The sequence below is a fragment of the Anguilla anguilla genome, chromosome 12 (genome assembly GCF_013347855.1).
Source record: "Anguilla anguilla isolate fAngAng1 chromosome 12, fAngAng1.pri, whole genome shotgun sequence".
NCBI classification, from domain to species: domain Eukaryota; kingdom Metazoa; phylum Chordata; class Actinopteri; order Anguilliformes; family Anguillidae; genus Anguilla; species Anguilla anguilla.
The window spans coordinates 29752251-29764225 of record NC_049212.1 but is presented as its reverse complement, the minus strand read 5'-3'; positions in this window follow the sequence as shown (position 1 = coordinate 29764225).

Genomic DNA, 11975 nt, shown 5'->3' with positions numbered 1-11975 from the left:
TCTGAACAAACTATATGAAACAGGGCTAACAGAGAAAAAGAGCATTGTCATTGGGAACTACACGATGTTGGATGGTGCCTTAAACTCTGACACTGGAGCAGCTGATCAGTTGAGCTTTAAATTAAATCATATGTTTTGGAACATTCATACAGTAATCCCCAATAGTGCCCGAGCTGCATAGGCCACTGAGTTAATATGGTCTACTTTTAACATAGTGTAGACTTATATTTTATTTATACTTGTGCAGAAATTAAACACACGATATGAAAGACCCAATTAAGTCGTTTAACCTATTAAAACTGCAAGGACGAGAAAGTATTAGTTGCGGTACATAATCACCAAAATTAGGCTCATTTTCACAGAGAAATTACTTTATCTCTTAATTAAACATATCTGAAAATGACGCAAGAATATTGAGTCAATAAATAAATAAATGTAAGTAACACACACTAGTCGATTCCTATTGTGACCACAGGGCGGAGACAATAGTCAATGGATGATAGGCTAAATTGTTCTCTTTCGTTATCGGTTAGCTGTTTGCTACCGTGCTACGCATGGGAACGCCAAGTTCATCGATAACCTATGTGTCGCACTATCTCTTAGTGTGTCATAATTGATTATCGGCGTTAGGTAAGCAGTTATTTGCCTGAGCGATAACCCGGTTTTATTATGTCTAAGATATAACTGTAATCTTCGTCATGCATAAAACTCATTCATTGCAGGCCTGTTTCAACACCGCCCACGTCTATCTAGGTCTAGGACACCTTACGGTGGAACAATGCGGGCCAGTGCAATGAAATGTAAGCCTAAAGACGGTTGCCAGTGTAACCATCCGATGCGGCCTTATTGGGAAGCCACCACGTGCATTCTAAGTGTATGAAAAGTGCGCAGAAGTACGCGAACATTGGCTGGAGGGAGAGATGCTTTCCTGCAAGCGCTCAGACACACTCTCGTACATGGCAACCATTCAGTTCCGTTTTGTCGTGCCTCCCGTCTTGTAAATACGCCTGCGTCTTTTAATGAAGTGTTATTTGCCGCCTCAGATTTTAATATGTTTTTTATTGTATATTAGATTGCAGTGTCTGGGGTTTTTTTTTACACATAGAAACAATGCTCCCAACGAGGGACGAAGAAATAATTATGCACAACCAAATAAGAAATCCTGTTCCCCTAAATTAATTGCAATGGTCATATTTCGTGCCTGTGATCAACTTTTGGATATAAGCTAATGAACATGCTTCTGTGCTGATAACATGCAACTGCAATTAGCCATTTGAAAGGTATCATTACTGTAATTGGCAGTTGTTGTGCATACAATTAATTTATGTAGTCATTTGCTCTTGGTAATAAGCCACTGCCAATGGCCTCCCAGTAATTGCATGTATTGGTTTCAACAATATGGTGCTCGCTGCATGCACAGCCCAGCTAACATGCACAGTCTGTTCATTTTTTTATCTTCACAAAGTCTTGCCTGAGAGTTTTTAAAGGCCTTCGTTAACCTAAAGCAGTGGGATAAGGACTGGGAGAGGTGCCACTTAAAAATAAAATGAATAAGAGCCAGGAACTCTATTAAATACAGAGCATTTGAGAAGGGGGGTGGGGGGAGGGTGTTGTGTGTACCCTCTGCGTATTCCTGCCTTGGAGACCAGCACTGATGAGACATAACCAGGATAACTCAACCAATGCTTCAAATTACTAGGCGAGTTCTTCACAAAGCAGGGGAATAGAGAGATGATTTTTTCCCTTCTATGGCAGGCAAATAGGTTTCTGCCTGCCATAATTAAAATATCTATACAGCCATTTTTTCTTGCATTTGTGGTGTTCATCAAACTGCAAGATAATTGAAAATAGGTAAATTCATAAAGAAGAAAACAGGGAATTTCCTTGTGATGTATAGAATGTTGTTCATAAGCATGAGCGCTGGAGGTCAGGCATGTCTGCATGGATATTTACAAGCTCACTTCTGATTGGGAGGCCCCTACGCAGATGCACCGCTGATTGGTTAAAACGTAAATTCCATGTTAATTACACGATGATGTCCAATCGCAATAGCCAATCGCAAATACACCTGTAACAGTGTAAGAACTTTGTTGCTTTTGAAGATTAAACATTTTTTAAACTTACATCAGTGTTTGTTTTTGTTGGTTTTCTATGCACTTTTATTTTTTATTTATTTAACAGTGCGTATTTAAGTGTGTGGACTGAAATATTTGCATTTATACCACCTATGCTTCTCATTAATAATAAAACAGATGTATTGCGTAGTTTGCAAAAAAGTCCTTTCATCTTCAAGATGACAATTTAATATTTTTTGATATCGTCATAATTGTTTCATCTTTCTTTAACTTTATGCAATGATTGTTTTTAAAAAATGGAGTTGGCTGAAACTGATTTGATTCCCTTATGAGAAACAAAAAAGGATAAACCCCCCCCCCCCCAAAAAAAAAAATTAAATAGTATTTTCTGTGTTTGTATTTATAATTAAATTTTAACACATACCAAAAAAAATAATAAATTAGACAATAGTAGCCTACCACTTTGTTACATAATTTTACATTGTGAGACTACCTTCCTCACCTGTTAAGGGTGGCATGGTAGTGTAGCACCATCACCACACAGTAAGAAGCCCCTGGGCTTGGACCCCAGCCCCCCCCCCGACCACCAATGCCCCCCCCCCCCCCCCCCCATCTAGGTGGAGGCTAGAACAGAGACAAGCCTGACAACAGAGCGAATGTGAAAACAAAAAGATTGAAGAAAATTGAAAGAAGAAAACAGAACCAGATGAACAAGCCGGAGAGTTTAGAGAGAGGGGGAAGACAGAGAGAGAGAGAAGAGACAGAGAGAGGGGAGAGACACAGAAAAGGAGCGTGATGGTGAGGGAGCAACTGCAGCCAGGCCGTTACACAAGCCAGCTAATTTATGGCTCAGCTGCCAGGGCATGTGGTGAGAGAGAGAAGGCCCAACGCCGTATAAGGGCAGTTCAGCAGGTGGAGCGCAGCAGCCTCTGTGGTCTTGCGTGCAGGAGTGGTCGCAGAAGCCCACTCTGCCAGTTGTTTCAGAACAGTTGCTTTCAGGGGTCAAGCTGTCCTGGTTCACTGGGTTCTCTGTGTGGCCATCTTAAGAGGTTTCCAGGACTGACTTGAAATCATAATCCTGACTCGTTCACTCAGTGGCAAACCTGGCTCTGCCTGACAGGCTATCACAAGAGGTGCTTGTCACAGAGAGGCAGTGGCTATCAAGGGCAGATTCACTGTTCAGAGCAAACAGGTGAGTTTAGTCTTGACGCGGTTCTGGTTAATTGAAGTGGCCCTGCAAGCAGTACAGTCCCTGGCTCACTGGCTTGCCAAGAGACTGACCTACTCACGGACTCCCTGGGTGACTGAATCCAGCAATAGACCTGCTACACTGAGGGTGAAAATAACAGCAAAGCAGTCAAAATCAATTAACAGCGCCAAACTAAGTCTTAAAGCAAAATCAACATGGAAGTGTTCAAGTCCCTGGGAGTGGCATTTCTGGAAGATGAGCATCATCAAGGACAGCATGCTAGCAGTAATCACTGAGTGCCATTAATTATTTGCTAGTTTCACTTTAGCAAAATGTCTACCACTGCAATTAGCCATTTACTGCCATTATAACTTGCTAAATGTTTCTCATACCTTTGTCACGATACATGGGGGGTTTGGACCCAAACGCAGAGGGGGAAAACACAAAACTCCAAATGATCAGAACAAAAGACTTTACTAAAACAAGGAAACGAAAGGGAACAAAAAGCCTCGCAGGGCAACTTTCAACAAACGAAGGAAAACTTCAAAACACAGGAACAAAGAAAATCCAGAAAATCCAAAAACACAAGGAAACCAGAACATGGGCAGGAACACATGGAGCAGGTACTTGAGTAGGGGCTTACACACAAACACAACCAGACATAACCAAGGATCCAGCACCTGAGTCAAGGAAGAGGGAAACTTAAATAGAACAGACACTGACGAGACACAGGAGGGCACCATGAACAATCAGGCCACAGAGAGGGCAGGGAAAACGAGACAACCAAGAACCAATAATGGAACAATTGAAAACAATCATACAATTACACAGGGGGAGCAGGACACAAAACAGAAGTGCCGCCATCTGGCGGCCCAACAGGGAAAACACAGACAGGAACACAGAACCATGACAACCTTCTCAGTAAAATTAACATGCTGACAAGGGCATAAATGTCACTGCATTGACAAATACAAAGGTGTTGCACTGAATAGCCAGTAGTGTTGTAAATGATAAAGAAATAAATATTTGAAAGATAGCACACACAGTGACAAATTTATTTTTTAAAAATTCATCCTTCATGAATGTTCTCCAGATCTCAGTCATTGGCTTTTTATTCAAGCATAATAATTATGAACAACAATAGTTCCCAAGCTTTTTTTATATTATACCCTCCTCTTTCTTGAAAATGGTATGATCCCATCGCGCCCAAAAGGGTTAACTAGCGATGCATTTACCTCACGTTAAATACATGCTGAAATGTTTTAACACACTAGGTCACTGAGGCATGCCTAAAATACCACAAGGAAAATATATTCCCTCCTTCGCAGAACCCCTCCTTTGAAGACCTCAAGAGCTCCTAGGTCTCCAGTTGAATGCATATCCTCTTGATACCCAGTAAAAGTTTTTTTTTTTTTTTTTTTTTTTTTGCGTTAATACAATTGTCTTGAATGACAAAAACATGTTCAAGTGAGAATATTTTCAGAAATATAAATTCATTTTTATTGACTGTCCCTTGTAGTGTAGGTTGCAGCTTAGAAGAATATATGGTTCTCTTAGGCCAGAGACTCTTGTCCCCTGGAAGGGACAAAAATGCCGGGCCTCAGGAGGATGTTGTTATCCCAGCTTCCTCTAAATTATGCAGTAGACCTCTCTGTGGTCATTGGACTTCTCACTCGCTTAACTCTGCTTAGCAAGCCTGGGACAGTGTGTTTTTGTAGGAAACTGAGCTAGCTCTCACGGTCAGCCTTTAGAAGAGACGGGCTATGTTAAGTGGCTGCTTGTGGGAACCGGGTGGCTCTGTGCCACTGGGCTGAAGGTGGCAGGAAAGGCGGTGGGAGTCCAGCACTAATGGTGAGGAACGCAGCCGACGTGTTGGCGTAAGCCTGAGGCCTAGAGCCTGCCCTCCACAGCCCTCTCTGCACGCTGTGCACCCAGTGACACGCAGACAACAGCCGTGTCCAGCTGTCTGTTGCTATGCATTCGGAGGACAATTCAGACAAGTATTCTGATGTACTCTGGAATGTTCGATGCATGTCTTGCGTATGGTACAGCACCCTCATAAAATCTTCCACCCCTTTTTAAATTTTTCACATTTTGTCCTGTTACACTTTTAAAAAATAATGCTTTGAAATGGTTCCTTCCTGATCTACAACAAATTAATTCAATGCTTATAATGCAAAAAAACTGAACAAAAACAATTATTCACCAATTTTTTTTTCTGAAGGCAGTGTATATATGAGAGCTTGGGGACTGAGGAGTACAGTAGGTAGGCAGCTGCACTGTTAGACGTACAGTATTCCATGCCGTAAGTGAGACCTTGGCTTGCAGAGGGAAGAGATTCTGTACATTTCACACACCTATAATCGGCACGCGCGCACCCGGTGCTCTGAAACAAAGCAGCACAAATGTGCAGACTGTGACCAGGACGCACGCGCAGCTGCGCCTCTGCACTGTGGCAAATGCTAATGCTCAAGCACACACATGTTCCCAGGCTCAGGGGAGGCCGCTATGCAAACCTCATTTCAATCACATGCCATTCACACTCGTGATTAAAGCCTTGAAATCTGCTTCTGGGGGGGAAATAGCCAGTGGACGCACATCGTAGTCCCAGACCACCGCCACACCGGCCAGAGCAATAACCTGGTGGGCTGCCATCCTGAGCAGAGGGGAGCGACTGACGGGCTAACGGACAGACACACTGACACACGGCTGACTCAATGCAATTCAATCAGCAGGTCAGGCTTGGGAGGGCTATCACCTAACACCCCTGAGCTAAACATAGCGCACAGACCACGAGAAGCCTCTTGGGCTCCAGTTTCAATGGGATGCAAAGCAATTTCTGATTCACTCACACTCACACACACACACACACACACACACACACACACACACACACACACACACACACACACACACACACGTACATAACCGCCATTACATTACATTACATTACTGCTATTTATCAGATGCTGCTATCCGGAATGACTTACACAATCTTACAAAGCATCCATTCATACAGCTGGCTATACAGAGAAGCGAGGCAGGTAGAGTACCCAGCTCAAGTGTACAATGGTGGTGCCCTACCCAGGAACCGAGCCGGGAGCCTTTAGGGGAACAAACCCACTTCCACTACGTTGCCATTACACTGCCACACGTACAAATGTACCCACATAAGCACACAACTGCATGCAAACACAACATCATGCAAGCAAATGCATGAAAATGTACCCACATGAAGACACAAACACACAACCACACACACAAACACAAATGCATGCAAATTTACACACACTGTCATACACACCTACACTCCCATGCATATACATGCACAGAAACAAACACAGGCACATTCGCTCAAAAACACTATAAAGCATAAAAGATTATGAGATAGTAGAAATATGACACCTTTAGCTCAGCAGAGAGTGAACATGGCTTGTTTGTGTATTACTATTGATATGGATAATTTACAGTATAATGATTTTCAAACTATAAAGTACTTGCCTGAAAATTAACAGATAACACTAAATAAAGCACCTGCACAGAGAACATCTTGGGACTGATCCATCATAAGTTTGCAGTGGGGTGCAGAAGCCATTGTGTTGCACAAAAAAGAAACAGAGGATATAACAGACATATCCAAGAGAAACAAACATTAATGCTTATTGCAGGATAGCTGACATGCATGGCTATTTCTGAATCACACGTGCAATCTGGGTTTGGCTGTGGGTGAGGCAGTGCTTAATATTTCAATGCCGTGGACACAACCTTTTGGCTTTACCAAACCAGGCAATTACTTGGGCCGATGTCTTTAAAGATCTCACAATGGGCTCACAACCATTAAATGAAGATACATACAATCCTACTGTACAGTTTAAATTAAATGAAGATACATACAATGCCCTTACAGTTATTACCACCCCCCCGCCCCTCCACTTATGATGATATTATGATTATGATGGTTTCTTAGGGACCCTATGACATTGCTACAGTGGTATTGAAACATTTTGTGAGAAGACTGAGATGCTTGTAGTTAAAACACATCCTGCTTGCAGTCAGCTGAGTCCTGTCTGTAGCAGCTGCCAGTAGACACCCCCCCCCACACACACACACACACTGTCCCCATCTCCACAAGAGCAACTCTAGGGTTTCATTTGCGCACACCCCCAACCCCACCCCCACCCAGCCAAGGCCCAGGCTGCTGCCATGTGGCTTACATAACTGTTCCTGCTCTCTGCTGAGCAGCTGTGTGAGAGAGAGGGATACCATGTCCAGCTAATTCAGGAGTGTGGGGCAGGTACAGTGTTCTCTTCTTCTTCCTCTTTTGTCAGGTACGTCTTCACACGTACGCCAGGCCCCAGGTACCCATGGTGCTTCAGGGATAGCTGGCTGGAGGTCCTCCCACCAGGCCTGTGCCTTTGTCAATGTGTCAGTGTCCTGCAGAGAATAAGGTGAAAGTGGATAGCCGGGTCATATCTTTAGTTCGGCCTTGAGAGCTGCTCATGAACAAGTCACCAGGGCAACAAAAGCAGCAGCAATGGGAAAACAAGATTGATGGACTGACAGAAACAGCCTTACCTCACAAATACATTCCATTCCCTGCATTAAGGTAATGCAGTTGGATTTATTTTAATGTAGTGTGTAGAGTACAGTACGGTACAGTCTTCCTTATGGCATGTTCAGCTTGGTTTGCTGAGAAAACATCATCAGGATCAATTAAGCACCCATCAGTTGTTTTGTCCACTGCAAATTTTAGCATAAAGGCAGGGCCTTGACTGCAGCAGTTGCTGCAGGTGAAGTCAATGAAGAGGATCAAAAGCTGATATTAAAAAAAGGGCTTCTTACACTCAAAGTACTGTTCCATTGTGTGTATGCATCCCATTGTTTGATATCAGTTAGGGCACTGTTCTAGCATGTGGGTGGACCCCATAGTTTGGTATCTGTTAAGGCACTGTTCCAGTATCTGGATGCCCCCCCCCCCCCCCCCCCCCCCCCCAGTCTGGTGTCTATTAAGGCAGTGTTCTAATATGTGGATGGGCCCCATGGTCTGGTATCTGTTAGGACCCTGTTCCAGTGTGTGGTTAGTCTGGAATCAAATCTGGACTGTGACAGGATTATGTCTAGCAGCCACGCTGAGTGACACCTAATTGGCTGTTCTGCTGCCCAGGGAGGGAGCCATTCATTGGGTCAGGATGACCGTAACCCATCAGTCACCAGCCACCCACGCTGGTGAATCAGGAGCCCACAGTCTGCTTGATTAAGTGGCACATGAAGTTCCTGGCATCAAAACTATCTTGTCTTGCTTCTAATTTTTGTCTGTGTTTGTTTTATGCGGATGTTTTCTGGGGGAAAAAACTGTTGTATAAAAAAGACTACAATGATATAATTGAACATATGGCATTGTGTCTTTGTGCTGTTTCCAGCTCAAGGCAGGCTGAACTACACAAACATTGCAACCATGCAACTTCACTGAAAATAACTGAAATAATCAAATAATCTAAGAATAATATTGTGCTGTAACATTTCCTCATTTTTCTTTTTCTCCTTAAAAATGGTCTCCATAAATGGCACAGAGTGGCCAAAAAATCCCCACGCAGCCTCAGCACTGTTGTTAGGCCCCCTGTATGGTATCACAGAGTGAAGGAGTGAAGATTCTGCTGCACTGGTTGGCTTTGCATTGCACTTATTTCTGTCCCACCTCACTGATTTACAGCAACGTTCACTGCATTGATTTCTGTACTTTCAGTGTACAGTGAGCTGTCCTGTTAGTGGGTGAGGGGAAGGTGATGGCTCGTGGAAGAGGAGTGTCCTGCACAAAGACTAATTTGGTAAGTCACGTTGAGGCTGGATGAGCAGTGGACAGCTGTGAAACTGGACCCTCGGTATTGATTTAGAGCAAGGGCACCCTGACAGCAACCTCCCCTGCTGCTTTCCACACACATATAAGCCTCTCCCTTCCCCACTGTTCCTACACAGTTCTTTTTATTTCTTCATTTTTCTTTCACTTTCCTGTCTTCCTGCCGATTACACAGGCTCATCCGCTTCCCCTGGGGTTTAGGGAGATTCAGCTCTCAGCACATCGACATCTAATTGGACCAAAAACCAGGAAGTACCTTCACAGCTAAATCTTTGTGCTGTGATGAACTGTCTGTAGCAGCTTCGCCCCATTTCACCTGGGTAACATCCCAGCTCATGAAGGGTTAACCATCTCCTTCCTCCTGGCTCTAGTACAAATGCACTACAAAAATGCAGCTCTTGATTTAATATACTTCAGTAATTGAATTACTTAGATGAAGTGGATCCCAAACTCTATAAGATGCCTGCAATCTCCTCAGTGCCTGCTGACAACTTCAGATAATTTTGCAGGGCTTCTGCCAAGCTTTAATTCTGGGGTTGACTCACAGGAAAGACCTATGATAGTGCTATTACGGTCCTGATCATATCTAATTTATCACATACTGGATACAAACACACACACACACACAAACACAAACAAAATAAAAACCTGCATTATGAACGCAGAGGACAAGATTGTGCAAATCGTGGTAGCAGTCTCTAATGGATCCTGATTACAAAGCGATTATTTGGAATTTGTCCAAAGTAACTACAAGAAAGTAAATAATGGGATTTTAAAATGGCATGGAAAATAATAGGCATACCAGTAGAATGATGGTAAGAATAGTAGTATCAGTAAAAACTGAAATGGTTTTATACATGAGTGCCTACAGTACCTCTTTGAACATGTGCCATCTGGTATTTGAAGCCCAGGATTAATATATCCTGCTTACAGGACAGGTGGAGGGAGAGATGAGGGGAGGGGGGCTGGTAGGGTAGGCTGGGATGGAAGCAGCAGGTGTGATTGGACAAGGTGGAAATCGGAGTACAATAGGGCCCAAAGGGTTCACTTAACTGTCCAGCCCTGGCACAATTCAAGTGTGTGATGAACAGTTGTGCACGGACAGTCAGTTGATCAGAATGCAGGCTGAAACACAGACACTGTACCCACTTGGCAGAGTGTTGCTCTTTTGTCTTTTGTGGGCAGTGCGTTGAGGCTCTCGCTCAGAATAAGTGGCTTGAATTACATAAAGTGCACGGGGGGAGGGGGGCAATGCAGGTAATTCATACACACTCAGCAAACTGTATCAGCAGAACTGTACATTTGGGTTGTCTTTCACTGCTGGATACTTTACAAAATGCAGCCGGGGAGCAGCAGTCCTCTCTCTCTGGGCCAAGGCAGTGAGCAAAGGGGCATTCCAGACAGTCTTTAACCCTCACAGTGCAACAGTGGGGTACCATTGTAAAACTGGTGCCAGAGAACTATAATGCAACATGCTAGAGAACATTACAGTAACACTTGATTGTGATGCCATAATGTGCTTGTATTTGTTTATATAGACAAACCATGGCAATGCTATATTTGGCAGTGGGGGTGGGGTGGGGGGAGGGGGGAGTCATGGGAGGAAATGTGAGACACTCCACATTAACTCTTTGAGTCAAAGTGCCATGACCTGGCAAAGTAGGATTTAGGTATAATCGTTATGTCAGTGGGCAGGGCTTTAGTCCTGGTATCTTTGGTATTAAGGAATTAAGAAACAGGAGAGAGAGAGACAGAGAGAGACGGGGGGGGGGGGGGGGGGGGGGGGGGGATTCAGTAGGACCAGCATTCTGCAGCCATTTGAAGAAATGATAAACATTAAAATATGAAATAAAAATATCAAGACGATATATGCATAACAATAATATGCATGTACAGCAAGCATTACTACGTCAAATATTTTCAATTTAATATATGTACTGTAATTTACACATCTTTAATTTTACGTTATTGTGTAATTTATCATGCAATCTCCATACAAACCCTCATTGCAGTTCATTAGTAATAACGCATTCTTTAGCCAGGCAGCAAAGGAATGCATGTTAGTCTCTATGCGTTGCGGGAAGCATGACTGCATGCTCCTGAGGTGCTGTGCGGTCCTAGGGTGTCCGTGACTGGGGCACTGCAGCCTTGCTGAGTCAGCTGCTTTCAATCGGCAGGACAGAGAATTCTCAGCTCTCCCCAGGTAACATAAACGACCCTCACAGCGATATGCACGCACTCCACACACCAAGACAATAAAACACACATTAAAAATCCCCAGAAGGAGCAAAACTCTGCAGAGGATTGACAAACTAGGGCAGTGGTCTTCCATTCTGATCCTGGAGAGCCACAGAGTTTGCTGGTTTTTGCTTTTGCCTGAAGATCAGCAACCGATTCAGGTGCCCCGAGTTAGCTGTACAACCAATAGCTTTAACTGATCAAGTGCTGAGTAACAACAAAATCCAGCAGACCCTGGAGCGCTTCAGAACTAGCACTGAGAACCACTGCTCTGGGGATTGAGTTAGCAGCAGTGCTCATTCCTGATTACACTACAGCAACTGTGTGCTTTTTCTAGCACCTGTCTGACTCTGTCCAAATGGTAGCAACCCACAGTACAGAAATGTGTCTTTACTGCCCCTGTCACACCCCCGCCCCACATGATGTCCCCTGCCCTCCGTCCGTCTGTCTTTCCATCTCTGAGCTATGTATGGGGACAGGTGGGGGGAGGGGAGCATACAGCTGTCCCATCTTGGGTGCTGTGATGCAAGTTCTTTCCTTTTCAAATCTGAGGCTGGTACCAGCCAATGGGAGACGAGCAGAGACAATTGAACCGGCCAATAGCCACCGGGCATCTGAG